The 17951-nt window shown below is 48.4% G+C and overlaps 1 long non-coding RNA gene across 2 annotated transcripts in view; it reads right to left on the bottom strand.

The window, feature by feature from the left end:
• LOC308597418 overlaps positions 1-17099 on the bottom strand; it is a 353964-nt gene extending 336865 nt beyond the window's left edge. The window contains exon 1 of one of the 2 annotated variants that reach the window (XR_014012962.1): positions 16994-17099. This is a non-coding gene — a long non-coding RNA (uncharacterized lncRNA). The remainder of the gene's footprint in view (positions 1-16993) is intronic. The other variant, XR_014012963.1, reaches the window with a different exon arrangement.
• Between the last annotated feature and the right edge of the window lie 852 nt (positions 17100-17951).

Below are 17951 nucleotides of genomic sequence, written 5' to 3'. Positions count from 1 at the left end.
AGAGTAACACTGAAAACAGAAGTGTGGCCCTCAAAACGGAAGCGTAACACTCAAAACGGAGCACATTCAGTTTCCAAAAATAGTTTGCAAACCAGAACACTTACTTCCGGGTTTGCAGTGTTTGGGTTCCAAGTTGTTTGAGTACCAAGGCGTTTGAGAACCAAGGTTGTTGTTGTTGAGTCGTTTAGTCGTGTCCGACTCTTTGTGACCCCCTGGACCAGAGCATGCCAGGCACTCCTGTCTTCCACTGCCTCCCGCAGTTTGGTCCAACTCATGCTGGTAGCTTCGAGAACACTGTCCCACCATCTCGTCGTATGTCATCCCCTTCTCCTTGTGCCCTCCATCTTTCCCAACATCAGGGTCTTTTCCAGGGAGTCTTCTTATGAGGTGGCCAAAGTATTGGAGCCTCAGCTTCATGATCTGTCCTTCCAGTGAGCACTCAGGGCTGATTTCAGAATGGAGAGAACCAAGGTACCACTGTATATATCTTTCTCATAGAGAGAGAAGCAGTGCCTGGGCATCAGAGCTCACTTTTCAAGAGCTTTACAGGTGCCTGTTGCTCCTTATCCCCCCAAAAAAAAATCAAAACACCCCCCCTTCCATCTTCTCCCCTCCGCCATGATGCTCTTGCTCCTCAACCCGGATTAAGTCGCAATACGAGAGAGTCTTCCATATCATTCTCCAGCCAGACGTCCGTGTGTAACTCTACCTGAGAGCTATTAGTCTGTATAAATACCTCCTCAGCTTTGGGGGCTACTGTTGTTTGGTTTTAATTATGCCGAGTTAAAAGCCCTCCTGTAAAATGTGTAGTGTGGGGATCTGTCTATTTGCACTGCGCTCAAGCGAGATGTGCTTCCGTTTAAAGCAGTCTCTGTCATATTGAACGAGTCGGAAAGCAAGGGAAGACATGAAACTCAACGCGAGACGGCCAGAGTTGACCAGAGGCATCTGGGAGCCTGAGTTATAAAATACAAAGGGGTTCCCCAAATATATGTGCCAATAATGGGCACGACCCACTGCAGCGGTTGGGCTAGGTGACCCATTGGCCAGCAAAAAAATTCAGCACAGTCATACCTTGGGTTACAGATGCTTCAGGTTGTGTTTATTCGGTTTGCGGACCGCCAAAACCCGGAAGCACCAGAACGGGTTACTTCCAGGTTTCGGCAGTCGTGCATGAACAGAAGCGCTAAAAGCGCTAAATCACACTTTGTGCATGCACAGAAGCGCTAAATCATGCTTTGCGCATGCGCAGAAGCACCAAATTGCAACCCGCGCAGGCGCAGGCACGGGTTGCAAATGTTACGGGTTTCAAACGTGCATCCCGTTCACAATCCGAGCATCCACGATACATGGAAATTGTTTATTGAATATTTATAGACAAATTGTAAACAAATTAAGACACTAGCAGGGTTGCTGTAAAACTTGTAGTTTCTAAAACATATATGAAATAGACGAGGGAAAGAATAAATAGAGTTAATTGTGATATGCAGAAGAAGAAGAAGAAGAAAGAGGGTAAGTTCATGGAAGCTCTGAAAGAAAGGGGAGGGAAATCAAAGTTCGATACGTGAGAATTGTTTCAATTTCTTTGCTGGAATGTTTATTTGTTATAAATGGAAATTATACATAAACATATAAAACAAAATCAGTGCAAACCAAAGCCAGAAAAGTTCTGCACTTACTTCCGGGTTTCGCCACTCGTGCATGCGCAGATGCACAAAATGATGTCACGTGCATGCGCAGAAGTGGCGGATGCAAATCAGTCGGTGTCTGTATCACCAGTGAGCCAGTGTGGTGTAGTGGTTAAGAGCGGTAGTCTCGTAATCTGGTGAACTGGGTTCGCTTCCCCAGTCCTCCACATGCAGCTGCTGGGTGACCTTGGGCTAGTCACACTTCTCTGAAGTCTCTCAGCCCCACTCACCTCACAGAGTGTTTGTTGTGGGGGAGGAAGGGAAAGGAGAATGTTAGCCGCTTTGAGACTCCTTTGGGTAGTGATAAAGCGGGATATCAAATCCAAACTCATCTCTTCATCAGGAGAAACACACACAGACCGCTGGTGAAATTTCAGGAAAACGTTTAAAAAAGGAAAAGAAAGGCGATGAAAAATGCAAACCAGTGCACAAATGAGGCAAACTGAACTTCAGATTGGTAAAAAGGAAGGCAAGCTGGAATTCACAGATTCTCCCGCTGCTATTTTCCTTGTAGGGGAGTCACATGTGGAGCTGACAGGCAGATCCGAGCTCTTCTTAGAGGCTGCTGGCAGCCATCCACTTGGCCAACCTTAGCGGCACCCAAAATCTACCGCGTGAGGAAGCGGCCTCGCCTCGCCGCCTGACAGGGCCACTCTTCAGCCGCGCTAAACCCCCTCCTTTGTTCCCTTCTTATCCTCATTATTATCATCTCATTACTAACTTCATTATTTTAACTCCATAGGAGTTTTACTAAGTAATGAGCTTTACAGTTCATATCACATTCCCTGACAGAGGCCTTTAATATATGCACAACGGGGAGAAATGCAAAAGAGGGAGATTTGCTCATCGCAGAGTCGCTGAAGAGATGGGAGAAAGCAGCTGGGGTGAGACGTGGAGCCTGCAGTGCAACTGCACGTGGGCAAAGGTCTGTTGCCTTCTGCACAGGCAAAGAATATTTCTACCCAGCCCGAAAGGGGCCAGAATAGTTCTGTAGCTGTGATTCCTGCACTGCAAGGGGTTGGACTAGATGCAACGTTGGGTCCATTCTGACTCTAAGACTATCACTTTCATGTGCAGAAATGGTCCAGCTAGAAAAAATTCACTGCCATCAGTGTGTCTGTCAGTAGGTCACTATGAAAGGTCTCACTAAACATTCCTTCAAAAATCCACAACTGTGCTGGGCCTGGGGGTTAACCCGAGCAACGCGGTCCAGGTCTGGTCCCGAATCCAAGGATTCCACGAGGAGTCAGTCCAACAGGGCCAAGGCAGGAAACCAGGCTAGGTCAGGCACAGGGTCTCAGGCAGGTTCTAGCAAACAGCAATGTTGCTCCCGCATCCTTGGGCAGGGTCCGACAGCCTTTTATGCTGTGGCAATCTTCAGCAGGGTCATACCAGAGCAGTGAACCAGAAAGCGCTTTGGCGTGTCCCTGCTGACGATTGCCAGACAGGCTGGGGCTCTGGCAGTCATCAGCAGGGTTGCACCAAAGCGCCTTCTGGTCTGCCGCTCTGGCACTTTTCAGACCAGCTGCACTGCTGACTTGCGCCAGAGTGAGCACCATACCTCAAAAAATGGGACATTCTGGGATTCAAGGAGAAGCTGGGATTGGCTTCTGTGATCCGGGATGTCCCACTTAAAATGGGACTCTTGGGGGGTATGCAGCCCTAAACTATGTGCCTGCACCTTCACACACACACACACACACACACACACACACACACACACACACCTCAAGAAGGCCATCTCCCCAGCCTCTTGGACCTAAGAACTTGGAACATGTGTGTGCTGAGCCCAGGGGTAACCTGTGAAAACCGGTCCAGGACTAGACCAAAATCTGAAGGTTCTGCTAAGAGTCAGTCCGACAGGGCCAAGGCAGGACACGAGGCAGGAAATCAGGCAAGGACAGGTACAGGATCTCAGGCAGGATCTGGCATGCAGCAATGTTGCTCCCACAACCTGGGGTGGGATCCGACAGCCTTTTATCTTTGTCGGGGTAATGGCCGGTCCTGATCCCCCGGCAACTCACCTCCCTGTTTCTCCCGAAGGTGAGTACTCCTCCTGTGAGTACTCAGGTCTCTCCTTCTCTCAGACCTGAGTCTCTGCAGCTCGGGAGACGTCGGTGGGTGACTAGACCAAGGGACCGCCTCAGCCTCCCCTGACCCAACCGGTAGTGGAGCAGCTGTAAGTGATGGCCCAACTGGAGGTAACGAGGGAATCCCCCCATCTGGAGTCAATTTCAATTGCCATAATGGATGCTTTAGCTGAGATTCCTGTATTGGGGGGGTTGGACTAGATGACCCTTGGGGTCCCAACTCTACAATTCTATAACTCCCTGTAATGAAGACTCTTTCACCCAACATGGGGCTCAAACCATGACCCTGTAGTTAAGAGTCTCATGCTCTACCAACTGAGCTATGGATTCAATATATAAAGGGTGATATGATCTTTATGAATTAGGCACTGAAAGACCTCCCCTTCTCCATTAACTTGTCTTAATTACCCTTTAAAGCCATATCTCATAAACATCAAATGCCTTCACACTGTAGGGCTGGCTCTCCAAGTTCTGGCCGCTGAACTATATCCAGTCTTTGTGCCCTCATGATACCCATTCTCCAGGCATCCCACGATATATTATATTGGATTTAAATAGGCAGTTTCTTTAGAGAAGATGTGCAGCCAAAGCTGCGCAGAAGTGGTGCTAAAGTGGGCGTGGTTAAAGGAGGAAGGGGTTGGGCTAAGGGGCCAGCAATACTTGCAACAGTTACAGCACAGAGCTGCATCCTTTTTCTACTCTTTCTTATTATTTGGTCCCATGCTTTCTTATTATAGCATACTCAAAACAGCTCCCAAGAGGACATGGAAATTGAAAATCAATACATTATTGCAATAGCGATCAAATAAATCATCTCAAGACATGATTCAACCATTCAGCAGATAACACAGTTGGGTTATACAACCATTGCAACATGCATTATTGCATGTTTGCTCCTCATTCCTTTTCTTGTATGGAGCTGTGGTGGCTATCTTAGCAGAGCAGGGATCGCCAGACAGGAGGCGCATTTGGAATTCCTTTAAGAAATAAATTTTCTTCTTCATTAAACTACAGAAAGGGAAAAGAACTGCATTATAATACAATGATAAACAGAAGAGAGAGAGGGGGGGGGACAAATACCCAATCTAGGTAAACAAATATCTTCCTAGCCTCTCATTTCCGCACAGTGCTTTCAAGCTGTCCACAAAACAGTCCCATCTCTCTGCATACATTATATTCCATCTCATGCTTTCTCTTTTCTGGATTGTATTTGTCAGTTTATCCATCACTGCTGGCTCCACATGTTTCTTTTTAAAAAAAGTAATATTTATTAAAGTTTCGAATAATACAAAAAACGAAAAGCAAAAAAAAGGGGGGGAAAGAATTCATCCTTTACAGTCCCATTTTCCATAACTTTTTTCCGCGACTTCCCCTCACCTCCCCTTCTTGTATTCCAAGTCCAAATATTTATCCAACAAGTTCTTATCTCTAATTTCTTAACCTTAATTTGCTATTATGTTTATTTATATTAAATTTTTAACCTTAATTCATTATTATATTTAGTTCCATTTATATATCAACTTTTAACTTATATACCTCAATCGTTTATAGAAAACTTTTTCTAAGGTCGACCCTATTTCCCTTCCACGAATTCCCCCTTCTTATACAAATATCAACACAAAATTAAACACAGAATAAAGAAGATCAAGCCCCTTTTGGATTCCAAACCCCACCCTCCCTCCCCCAGTTTCGATCCCCAAACCATAGTCCATAAGTCCATCTATTACTAGCCTGGCAACCTCACGTCCGATCTGGCTCCACATGTTTCATTAGCCTTTCCTGAAGATATAGTGAATTTTGGTCCATCTATTTCCTTGCCCCAACAATCGTTGCAGCCATTATAAAGCTTAAAACAAAGACTCTCAGAGATCTGGAATTTTGAGAAAGTCCTGTGGGTGCCTGACGCAAAATCGCTTCCGGGTGGGTGCTAGCCACCTATAATTCCTGCATTGCAGGAGGCTGGCATATGACCGTTATGGTACCTTCCAATTCTAAAATTTGATGATAAAGCAGCACAAAAAGACACATGATGATGATGATGATGATGATGATGATGATGATGATGATGATAAAAAAATTATTTATACCCCGCCCTCACAGGAGGAGTGCTCGACTTCTGGTGAGACAGGGAGGTGAGTCGCCAGGGGATCAGGACCGGCCGTTACCCCGACAAAGATAAAATGCTGTCGGACCCCACCCCAGGTTGTGGGAGCAGCATTGCTGTATGCTAGATCCTGCCTGAGATCCCGTACCTGTCCTTGCCTGGTTTCCTGCCTCGTGTCCTGCCTTGGCCCTGTCGGACTGACTCCTAGCGGGACCTTCGGATTCTGGACAGATCCTGGACCTTCTGTCACGGGTTACCCCTGGGCCCAGCACAGTTTCTGAATATCAGTTGCCGGGAACCACAGGAGGGCAAAGGGCTTTTGTGCTCAAATCCTGCTTGCCACTTTCCAGCTGGCATCTGGCTGGCCACTGGGAGAACAGGGAGATAGAATAGATGGGCCGTTGGCCCAATCCAGGGAGATCCTCTGATGTTCTGATGTTCTTATTGGTATTTATGTTGGAAAACAAGATAGTGGCTGTGGGTTCATTAGGAACTGGGCCAGCCTTCGGCTCGGCTCATAAGGGGCTCAGGGCAATGAACCCCTGAGTTTGCATTCTGTTATGAATAGGATCCAAAAGGCAGCAGTCTAATTGGTCCTAGAACAATAGGGTCCAGAATGCAGCAGTCTGATTGGTCCTAGAACAATAGGATGCAGATTACAGCAGTCTCGTTGGTCCTAGAACAATAGGATTCAGAATGCAGCAGTCTGATTGGTCCACAGCAGCCACCCAATCCAGCTCCAGGTGGAAGTGAATCCGCAACCGGATTGGCCTGCAGGTGAATCCCGGAATTAGCCAATCACGTGGGGCCCATTGTGTAAATAATGTATATAAAGCAGACATTCGGGGGAAACTTCCATTCCTCCTCACCACTATGAGCTGAATAAAGAGCATGAAATCCACTCTCGACTCCGAGCCCCTTTGCTTTCCAAAGCCCCAGCACACCCCCTAGCTCAACACAGCATGGCACAAAAAGATAATGTTTCCTTCCTTCCCTGCTTGCAGCTTCTCCGGCGAGAAAGGCAGAGACAAATCGAACAGCGGGAGCTCAGCCTTGGCAAACTCAGAGCAGATGTCCCTGGAAGGAAATGAGGACTCAGAAAACGTCTCCTAGAAAGGGCAAGGAGAAGACATTATTTTCTTCCTGGGATAGAGACAAGGATAAGGAGCTGCAGTTCCCAGCTCTCTCCCTCTGCCCGCAGAGCAACCAGGCCCTCATCTCCCCAGCCGTTGTGGAGAAGTCCCTTTCTCAAAGCCAGACTTTTTCATTCGACATCTGCTGCGAAGGAAGCCAAGTCAAGAAAAAGATGAGTTTGCCTGTTTTACCATCTTGGAATAATTCAGGGTAATCTAGGAGAGGGAGAGAAATGAGTTTAAGAAAGCAAACGGGGTGGAAGAAGAAAGGCTTTCAGAGGAGGAAGGGAATCAAACATTTCTAAACACATCCCTTCTCCCGAGCCAAACCAAACAGGAATGATTCATGGGCTTGTCTTCACCCTTCACTTTTCATCTAACAAGCAACAAAACCGCCGCAATCGGCCGTCAAAGCTGTCTTGCGCCCCCAGAGATCCCACAATGGGGAATACTGCAAAAAAACCAAAGCTTTTTTTTTTCAACAGCACTTTCTTATTACGATAAACAGAAGAAGAGTCGGGGGGCGGACTGACTATGAAGCCTGCTTTCCGTACGGGGCAGAAAAGCAGAACTTTGCTCCTGGGTGGCTGGCTGAAGCAAGCTTGGTGATATCGCTAGAAGCCAGGGGTGGGGGGTCCGAAACAGTGTCCTTTGTGACCTTGGGGTTCCTAGGAAGCTTTCTGTGGATCTTCCGCAAGCAAAATCACTGCTTAAAAACAGGCGGTTTCTTCTGGGCTCTAACCGGGCTGACTTGGAAAATAAACCAAGCCATTTCCGAACAATTCCGAAATAGCTCTGCTTATTTTCCCAGCCAGTTTGACATGCTTCGCCCCAGTACCTGCTTCCAGACAGCACCAGACCCCTCCTCCCTTCTCTTTAACTTCCACCCGCCACCATCTGGGTCGAGGTGGAAACATCAGTGGTGGCATTTTGGTGATCACGACTGCAGCCACAGAGAGAGGCAAGGAATGAGGGGTTTTTGTTTCCGCTCTTCTCTGGCACCAGGGCACAATGATCCAGGGGTCTTTGAGAACTGGAACTTGCCCCCAGGTGGCCTGCAGAAGTGGAGTGGCAACAGGAGACTGTGCTGGGGGTGTAAACTAGGAATTCTGGAGTGTCTGGAGGATGGATGGCAGCTAATGGATCAAGGTTGAATCCTGACAAGACAGAAGTACTGTTTTGGGGGGACAGGGGGAGTGCAGGTGTGGAGGACTCCCTGGTCCTGAATGGGGCAACTGTGCCCCCGATAGACCAGGTGTGCAGCCTGGGAGTCATTTTGGACTCACAGCTGTCCATGGAGGTGCAGGTCAGTTCTGTGTCCAGGGCAGCTGTCTATCAGCTCCATCTGGTACGCAGGATGAGACCCTCACTGCCCGCAGACTGTCTGGCCAGAGTGGTGCATGCTCTGGTTATCTCCCGCATGAACTACTGCAATGCGCTCTACGTGGGGCTACATTTGAAGGTGACCCGGAAACTGCAACTAATCCAGAATGCAACAGCTAGACTGGTGACTGGGAGCAGCCGCCGAGACCACATAAGTGTGTTCTTGAAAGACCTGCATTGGCTTCCAGTACGTTTCCGAGCACAATTCAAAGTGCTGACCTTGAAAGCCCAGATGACCCCAGGATCCCTTCCAACTCTAAGATTCTGTGATCCTGAAGACATCACAGTCTCCACTGACCTTGATGCCAAGGAAACCAAACTCTGGGTGAGAGCTTGGAACCCATGGAGTCTGTCACTACTCAGAGACTGGGGTTGCATGGAACACTATGTTTCCCCAAACTGCTTGGTGGGACTAGAATGCCATAAATAAAATGAATACAGTCATACCTCATGTTACATTCTTTCAGGTTGCTTCCCACGGCAACCAGGAAGTATCAGAAAGGGTTACTTCTGGGTTTTGCTGCTCATGCATGTGCACAAGCACCAAATCACACCTGCGCAGATTCGGCGCTTCATGTTGCGGGCTTTTCACATTGTGAACGGGCCTCCGGAATGGATCCCGTTCGCAACCAGAGCTACCACTGTACATGAAAGGATGGATTTAAAGCTTCACATAAACGAGAGAGAAAGAGAGTTGTAGACTTGCTGCATGCCGTGATGAACCCGACGACTGCAAAGCCAGCCGGATATAATTGCGGCCCCTTCTGCATGTTGCAAGTTGCAGTGGGTTTCTTACACCATTCATAACTGCTTAACAAGGCAGCCGCTGGCAAATTAACTAAACATCAATTAGCGGCGAATGTGGTCGTCACATCCATCCCGTTAAACTCATGGCTAATTATCTTGACGTACCTCCCGTGTATTAATTGCAATCTAATTGTTTCCCATATCTTGCTGGCATTGTTGAAGCTTAAGGAGCTGGGGAACAGTATAGCCATCGCACAACTGCCGCCCCCCCCCCACCAGAGACCCCCTTGGTTTTAGAGGGAGGAGAACCCCCACATTTGGCCAGCCTGGCTTTGAAAGCCAGCCTAAAAACACCAAACGACCTCCATAAACAGGACAGCTGGGGAATGAAATTTGGCAGGGACAAATGTAAAGGATAGGAAAGGGAAGCATTAATGAAGCTGACTAGGTTGTGATGTTTTCAAGGCTAAGCTGGGCCCAGCCTCATCCATGCCTGGTGTCACGGTCCGGTCTATGGGCGATCGAAGTCCCGGCTGAGGACGTTGGGGCCGGGGGCAAGATGGCAGGGTGGGAGCAGAAACGAGAGTCCAGAAGCCACAGGTCCGAGGGTCGAGAAGCAGGGAGTCATGAAGTCAAGGGTCCGAGGGTCGAGGAGCAAGGAGTCACGAGGTCAAGGGTCTGAGGGTCGAGAAGCAAGGAGTCACAAAGTCAAGGGTTTGAGGATCAAGAAGCAGGGAGTCACAAAGTCAAGGGTCAGAAGGTCAGGAAGCAAGAAGCCAAAAGCAGCAAGGTGGGGAAAGTGTTGCTGTGGCAAAGAGCCGAAGGGAAATGCTGACCTTATATCCCTTCCCGGCTCCAGCCACCAGGTGCTGTGAGTTACCAATCGACCTCACCTGTGAGGCCGCACCTTGCCTCTCCAGAACAAACTTGGGAAGGCCCCAGTCCTGCGAAGCCCTACTGGTCACAGGGCCTGGCTCCTGCACACACTCCTGACACCTGGAGCCAGAGAAGCCTCTTCCAGCTCTTTCCCAGAGGTGTCCACCCCAACCACCTTTGGTGCTCTTAAAGATGCTGGGGTACCTTTCTTCAATTTTAAAAGTGTGGCACTGACTGTAGCAACTGAGTACCAGCACCTAGGGCTAGGGCTGGCCCTCAGCAACGACCAAGAAACCCGAATCTCTGCATGGTCTCCTCTCTGCAGCTCAGGGACTCCCTCCTTGCCCTTTCAAGGAGCCTGGGAAACTGAGAACTTGCTTGAGCTTGAAGACAGAGAGGAGTCTCCACACAGAGACCATGTGTGCTGGTCCCAGGGGGAAGGTTACCATTGGCGTAGTCAAAGTCCGGTCCTGGGTCACTAGCCTGGAAACAGTTCACAAGGGGCGAGGTGAGGTCCGAAGCAGGAAGCCGGGCGGGGACAGGAACACTGGAGGGTCAGGTCTGGGTCCGGGCAGGAACAGGTACTCAACAGCGACGTTGCTCCCGCAACCTGGGACCGGGCTGACTGGCCTTTATCTTCTCTGAGGCCAGGGGCGGCCCCGGCCCCCAGGAGACCCGCCTCTCCTGGCCTTAAGGCGAGCACTCCTCCTGGGAGAAACCAGCTCCCTTCGCCTCTCTGCCCTGAGCCTCTGCAGTTCAGGAGAGGCTGAAGGGTTACTGGGCCCAGGGGGAGACTCACCTGTAGGCACTGAGTCCTCAACCACCTCTGGAGCCAGAGTGGATTCACCTGGTGCCTGCTCCTGAGGATCCGGCACAGGTGCAGGCGCTTCAGACTCAAGGCCCTGCCCCAGTTCAGCCGGCCCTGGAGGCGGGGACTCCTGTGCAGGCTGGGATTCCTCCGGTTCAGCCTCTGAATCAGAATCCCAGGCCATCACACCATGACACAAGGAAGGGGGTGGAGGGCTTTGAGCACCAGGAGTAATGAAGATGGCCATTTGCCAGGCTCTCCAGGTGTTTGATTAATGTGGAGCCACCTCTGTTCATCTGTCAGGAAAACAAGCTAGCTTGCTTTGTCTGGGGGCAGCAACAGGACCTGGTGGGACAGAAGGTTGCCCCACAGGGCCCTGATATGGCCTGCTGAAGAAGGAGGAGGAGGAGGAGTTTGGATTTGATATCCTGCTTTATCACTACCCAACGGAGTCTCAAAATACAGTATAAAAACATGAATAAGAATAAAATTCAAAGTTCAGAAATCATTTTAGGGGAAATAAGCATTAGATAATCCCCAGGGCTAGCTGGCTGAATTGGTCCTACTTGGGCCAGCGAGGAGACCTGGGGAGAATTAGGTGTGGGGTCTCAAAGCAGGTAATCTTCATAAAAGGGGAGGGGAGGGAAGAGAAGGGAAATAAAAGATCAGGCTGAATTCAAATTAAGGCCAGGCGGCATAGCTCTGTCTTACAGGCCCTGCGGAAGGAAGTTAAATCCTGAAGGGCCCTGGTCTCATGGAACAGAGCATTCCACCAGGTCGGAGCCATCACTGAAAAGGCCCTGGCCCTGGTGGAGGATAGTCTGACTTCCTTAGGGCCCGGGACCTCTAAACGATGGTTATTCATGGACCTTAAGGTCCTCTGCGGGGCAGACCAGGAGAGGCGGTCCCGTAGATACGAGGGCCCTAAGCCCTGTGGTCAGTTCTGTCCGGCAGCAGCCCTTCCTATTTTGAGAGTGGAGTTCCTCCATCTCTCCATCCTGAGATCGCTTTTAGACGGAGAAGCCACAGACTCCGGCTGGGCCCCTTCTGCATGCGAGCGGCATGCTCTGCTCCTGCGCCCTGGCCCCTTCCCTCATATCAAGGTAATTACACACTGACACTTTTTTGCGTTCTTTGATAAGCTGAGCAGGCCGTGCTCATTAAGCCTCTTGCTTTGTGACAATTATTCATGTAACCCCTCTCTGCATCGCTGCCAATCTTTATTTCGCTGAGGGGGAAAAAAGAAGGTTCTTCTTTTTAACTTGAAATCCCTCTTAAAAGTATCTGGCGTCACCGGTGTTGAAAGGCACTTCAAAGATCGCCTCATCGGAGTCCGACGCCCCTCGCTCCAACCCGGAACCTTGAATTATGCACCGTTTCCTCGGGCGACTTGCTTTTGCAGTCGGAAAGATTTCTTTCTTTCAACCAGATAAAATCAACAACATAAACGACTGATTGGAATTATGTGCATGAAAGCGTACAGATGCTCTCCTGTTGAAATGTTTGCTCCTTGCCTCAATATGATACGATACGATAGCATATATTGCTCTCTCTCTCTTTTGCACATTTTTGCTTTTATATGTATCTTTGTTGTTGTCTTTCTCCCTCTTACTTTCCCTTTTTTTCTGTATCACTTTTAACTGAAATCACCTTAATAAAAAAAAGGGGGGGATAGAATATGTTGCTCCTTGCCTCTAGCTCTAGCTTTCCCGTTCCTGCTTTGAATACTGAAGCTTCCAGCTACAGTTGTTTAGCGGGTGGGGTTTGGGGGTGTTTTGACTAAGTATTTTGTGTTTTTATCTTGCATTTTATGACGTATCTTGCATGTTGTGACCTGCCTGGAGCTCTACGGATGAAGGGTGATATTAAATATATATATATTAATAACAATATTAGAATTATTGAATCATTGAGTCAGATGGGGACCCAATGGTCATCTAGTCCAACTCCGAGTGCACAACTAAAGCATCCCTAACAGACGACCATCCAACCTCTGCTTAAAACCTCTGAGGAAGGAGAGTGTCACGGTCCGGTTCACGGGTGATCGTAGTCCTGGCTGGGGACGTCGGGACCGGGGGCAAGATGGCGGGGTGGGAGCAGGAACGGGAGTTCAGAAGCCAGGAGTCAGGAAGCCAAGAGTCCGAGGGTCAGGAAGCAAGGAGGCACGAAGTCAAGGGTCTGAGGATCAAGAAGCAAGGAGTCAAGGAGTCAAACACAGCAAGGCAGGAATTGTGTTGCTGTGGCAAAGAGCCGAAGGGAAAATGTTGACCTTATATCCCTTCCCGGCTCTTGCCACCAGGTGCTGTGAGTTACCAATTGGCCTCACCTGTGTGGCCGTGCCTTGCCTCTTCAGAGCAAACTTAGCAAGGCCCCAGTCCTGCAGAGTCCTACTGGTCACAGGGCCTGGCTCCTGCACGCACTCCTGACAGAGAGTCCACAACCTCCCAAGGGAGTCCATTCCACTTTCAAACAGCTCTTACTGTCAGAAGGTTCTTCCTAATGTTTAGTCAGAATCTCCCTTCTTGCTATTTGAATCCATTGGTTCAGATCCGACCCTCCGGAGCAGGAGAAAATAAGCTTGCTCCATTTTTCATGTGACAGCCCTTCAGATATTTGAAGATTTGAAGACTTGCTCTCTGGTCTCTTCGCTATGATCCATAATTCAGGTTCTGAGCTGTGCTGTATGAAAATAAGCTATGCTCCCCAATTCGCTGTAATGACAAATCTAAAAACAGTGATGATATTTTCCCCTTTTGGTCAAATTAGACATAGGGCCCAGAATGGATTAAGCTTGCCAAATTGCAGATAAGTCTTGGATCTTTATATGTGAAAATTAAAAGGGATTCACTTTCTTCCATAATCCCTGGGGGGGGGGGAGAGAGAGAAGTGGGGGTTGTCCCTTTCTTATCTTAAAATAATTAAGAGGCATCCAAGCTATGTGTATTCTTGCCTGTACATCTTTAAAATCTTTGCAGCTTCACGCAAGCTTTTCTTTCTGGGAACCTCTAATGAGCCTGGGGCTTTACAGACCTCCAAATAATAGGTTTTTGGGGGTTTCTAAGAGACATTGTGATGTGAGGGTATCTAGGATTCTTCTTGCAGAGTTCCCACAACAGCTCTGGGTTTTTATTTGTTTTTAAAGCAGAGGATCTCATAATTATTATTATTAATCATTTAGCTTCAAAACAAAATCACCTGCTGCTTTGCATGAACCAACCAGCCAGCAAAAAATCCAGATTGCTTCAGCGCTCCACAGTCAACATTTCGGACAGTTTCGTGTTTTGCAAAGCCCATGGATCTAGAGCAGCATTTTCCAAACTTCTGGGAGGTCCAGAAATTCATCCCAGGTGCCCTTTACCCTTTAAAAAGCATAATTCAGAATAGCAATTTGCATGACCCACTGCGGATGACTCTAACATGATAGAGTTTAAAACACTTATGTCAAATTGCACATTTATTCAAAATTCAACTAAAGCTACAGTGGTACCTCTGGATATGCACTCCTCTGGTTGCGTATCCTTCGGGTTACGCACACGGCAAACCTGGAAGTATTTTTCTGGGTTTCGCTGAGTGCACATGCGCAGAAGCACTCTACACAAGCGCTCTACTGTGCCACGTGCATGCGCAGAACAGGCACCTCCAGTTGTGAATTCCTTGGGATCCGACCAGAGCTCTGGAATGGATCCCATGCACAACCACTGTATTAGTTTAATTGATTGGATGAAATTGTTGAGATTTGTGGGATGCAACATCACGTAAGCAGTCAAATGCAACATTTCCTGTTTGCCCAGAGTGGACACACAGGGGAATGTTGCTCCAGCCAGGAGGACTTCCTGTCACACCTGGTCTGGAGCATCCTCCCTCTGTGTGTGACCAGGTAGATGGGCGTGACCCTGGCAGACCCTAGTCACGCAGCCATCTTCCTCTCACTCTTCTTGACTCTCTTGATGCCTTTTGCTGTCTGCTGGCTCTCAGCCAGCAGCACATGGGCTGATCCCTCACAGAGGAGGAAGCCACACTTTTCTCTGCAACTGTAACTGCAAGCTAAAGCCTGCCTTCGGAATCATACTGTGAACTGAATGTAAGTAAACCTTATCATTACATTATTGTTTTCAAGAGGGAACTAAAGGGGATTTACCAGGAACAATCCAATCTGGACAAGCCAGACTGGATTGCTTAACTCAAATGATTTTAACGAATCCATCAATTAGCTTCCAGCCACATGCAAGGGAATGTGCTCTGCTACTAGCTCACTAGCATGAGTGAGGAAAGATCATATTTAATCAATACATCCTCTCCTACTATCCTCAACATTCCCACGTGCTTTCGAACTGCTAGGACACCAGTTTTTCAAAGTCTGATAGACATTTATATCTCCAGTGCACCCTGCAGCCCCATTGCCTCTTAGCTTTCCCCTAGGGGATGTGCGTACAATGGCCTGTGTGCAGGAGAACTGCAACATACATCCAGTGGAGCAGTATGCATGCTTAGCAGAGATATGCAGGAAGCGAGGCTGTGTAGGCATGTGGCATCATGAAATTTATTAATTTACAGCAAATTAAAACAACAAAGGGGATGCGGGTGGCGCTGTGGGTTAAACCACAGTGCCTAGGACTTGCCAATCAGAAGGTTGACAGTTCAAATCCCCGTGACGGGGTGAGCTCCCGTTGCTTGGTCCCTGCTCCTGCCAACCTAGCAGTTCGGAAGCACGCCAAAGTGCAAGTAGATAAATAGGTACCGCTCCGGTGGGAAGGTACACGGCGTTTCCGTGCGCTGCTCTGGTTCGCCAGAAGCGGCATAGTCATGCTGGCCACATGACCCAGAAGCTGTACGCTGGCTCCCTCGGCCAATAAAGTGAGATGAGCGCCGCAACCCCGGAGTCAGTCACGACTGGACCTAATGGTCAGGGATCCCTTTACCTAAAACAACAAAACATGGCTGGTGTGAGCAGTATCTGACAGACATCTTCTTCATCTGAAAGCAGAGAACAAAGAGCAGAAAGACAAAAGCACAAAGAACGGAAGTTCCCTTATCTGAGTTTCCGTTCCCACACTCCAGCAGTATGGAATGTAAATAAGGATCACATGATGCAGCAATGAGAGAATGAACTACTGGCAGAGGATCCCACCAGAGGCAGATTTAGGGCAACGCGAGTTGTTCTGCCGCACTGTGTGTCAAGCCTAGGGGCGCTGCAGGAGTTATGACATAGTGAATTGAGCAGGACAGAAAGCAAGAGGTAAGGGGTGCCAAATTTTGACCTTGCACGGGGCACTGCTGAAAATTGAAAGATTCAACCCCTGATCCCACCAGTTTGGGAAATCTGGCACTGAAAAGCACAGAAACAGGGTGGAACAAGACCTCGTGCAGACCCCAGCCAAAGAATCATCCTGTTTCCGTAAAAGCATTCGGGGGGGGGGAATAAGATAACTTTTGTCAAAAAACCAGAGGCTTTTTGTGTTAGGAATTATAGGTACGGAACCACCAAAAGAAAAGACTATTTATGTATTCAACAACAGCAGCACAGATGCTCTTAACCCAGAGATGGAAAGAAGAAGAAAAGTACCGACCAGAATAGAGTGGCAGAATATGCCAAAATGGCAAGACTGACGGGATAGATCAGAAACCAGGAAGACCAAGTATTTGTGAAAGACTGGAATAACTTCTTAACATATTTAAGAGACCACTGTAAACAGTTGAAATCATTGGCACTGTAGCAGGAACCCCCCCACCCCAATCATTCAGTTTGTACAAACTTCACACACTCACACTCACACACTACATACACCACACTTCTGTTATAAATTCATAGAAAAATCAACCATACATCGGATTTGCACTGTTCCATTTTTGTTTTACTCCATATGACAAGGACTATCAAAGGGGGGTGGCTTGGTTCTGGTCAGCCATAATCCCTTCACCATCCCAGCACATCCACAGGAGCCCTGCCCGGTTGCTATGCCAACCCTGATGGTTCTAGACAGAAGACCATCAAGATCACAAAGAACTTGCATATGGGAGTGGATTCAGCACGGACTGAAACAAAGGACAATGATCAGATCTTCCCTTTGGGGGCAGGAAACTGCAAACTCCCCTTTGTCTCCTGGAAGTGACTCATGGGGAGGGGGAAAGGAGGAACCAGCCAGGTGACAGGACACTCAGGTTACCACCACCAACTCCTCCCTCAACCCCTCCTTTCTGTAATGTATGCATGATGTTTCTGGGGGTGGGCTTGACCTAGAGGATGGGAATTTCAAAAGTTTTTATAAGGTCTTGCACACCATCTGTTACGGCAAAATCTGGGTGCGGGGCTACTCTGCCACCCAGCTCGTCGGACGAGGTCTGCGGGTCCCTGCAGAAGAAAATGAGCTTAGCCGGAGACAGGAGCAAACTGCAGAAGATCCAAGTTTATTGCGCAACAGGTTCAAGACGAGATTGAACCCCGAGAAAGGGGCGACATGAGTTTTTGAAACTTCCCCCCACGTCCCAGAATACAATGCAAAATACATCATAGTTACATCATGAATACATTAGTGAGAGGTTGGGTTACACAGATTACATCATGAATATTTTAAGGAGAGGTTGGGTTACACAGATTAACATATGGAGGAGGGAGGGGGAATATGCAGAGCTGGAGATATGCGCGGATAAGAGCTTCCTGAGTACCGGTGATGAGAAGACAATAGTCCAAGTATGTAAAGTCTGCCACCTGGCATTGCCCGGAGGAAAGGTTGGGCAGAGTGATTTGACTGGATTAGGGTCTTCCTGAGTACGTGACTCCTCACTCAAGGGATTATGGAGGCAGAGGAGGTGTCATGGAGTCCTGAAGAAACTGAGTTGATTGACACCAAAACCAAGGAAATCAGAGCTGCAGTTGATTTTATACGAATTTTAGAAGTTTTTAGTCCGTTTCAGTCCATTCTTATATTGATAATTGAAGTCGGAAACAAAATAGATACATTGTTGCAAGATTTGACACTTTCATGGGTTCACGAGTTTCGGTTCCATTGTTCTCCCAGTGGGGAGCCGTCAGCAGCTTGTCAAGAGGTTAAATGAGGCATGCAGGGGCTCGCTGAGCTAGCTCTGCAAGGCGAATGCATGGTTCTGATTGGATATAACGCAGCC

This window comes from Podarcis bocagei, assembly GCF_964188305.1.
Source record: "Podarcis bocagei genome assembly, chromosome: 11".
NCBI lineage: Eukaryota > Metazoa > Chordata > Lepidosauria > Squamata > Lacertidae > Podarcis > Podarcis bocagei.
This window is presented reverse-complemented; position numbering and strand designations above follow the sequence as displayed.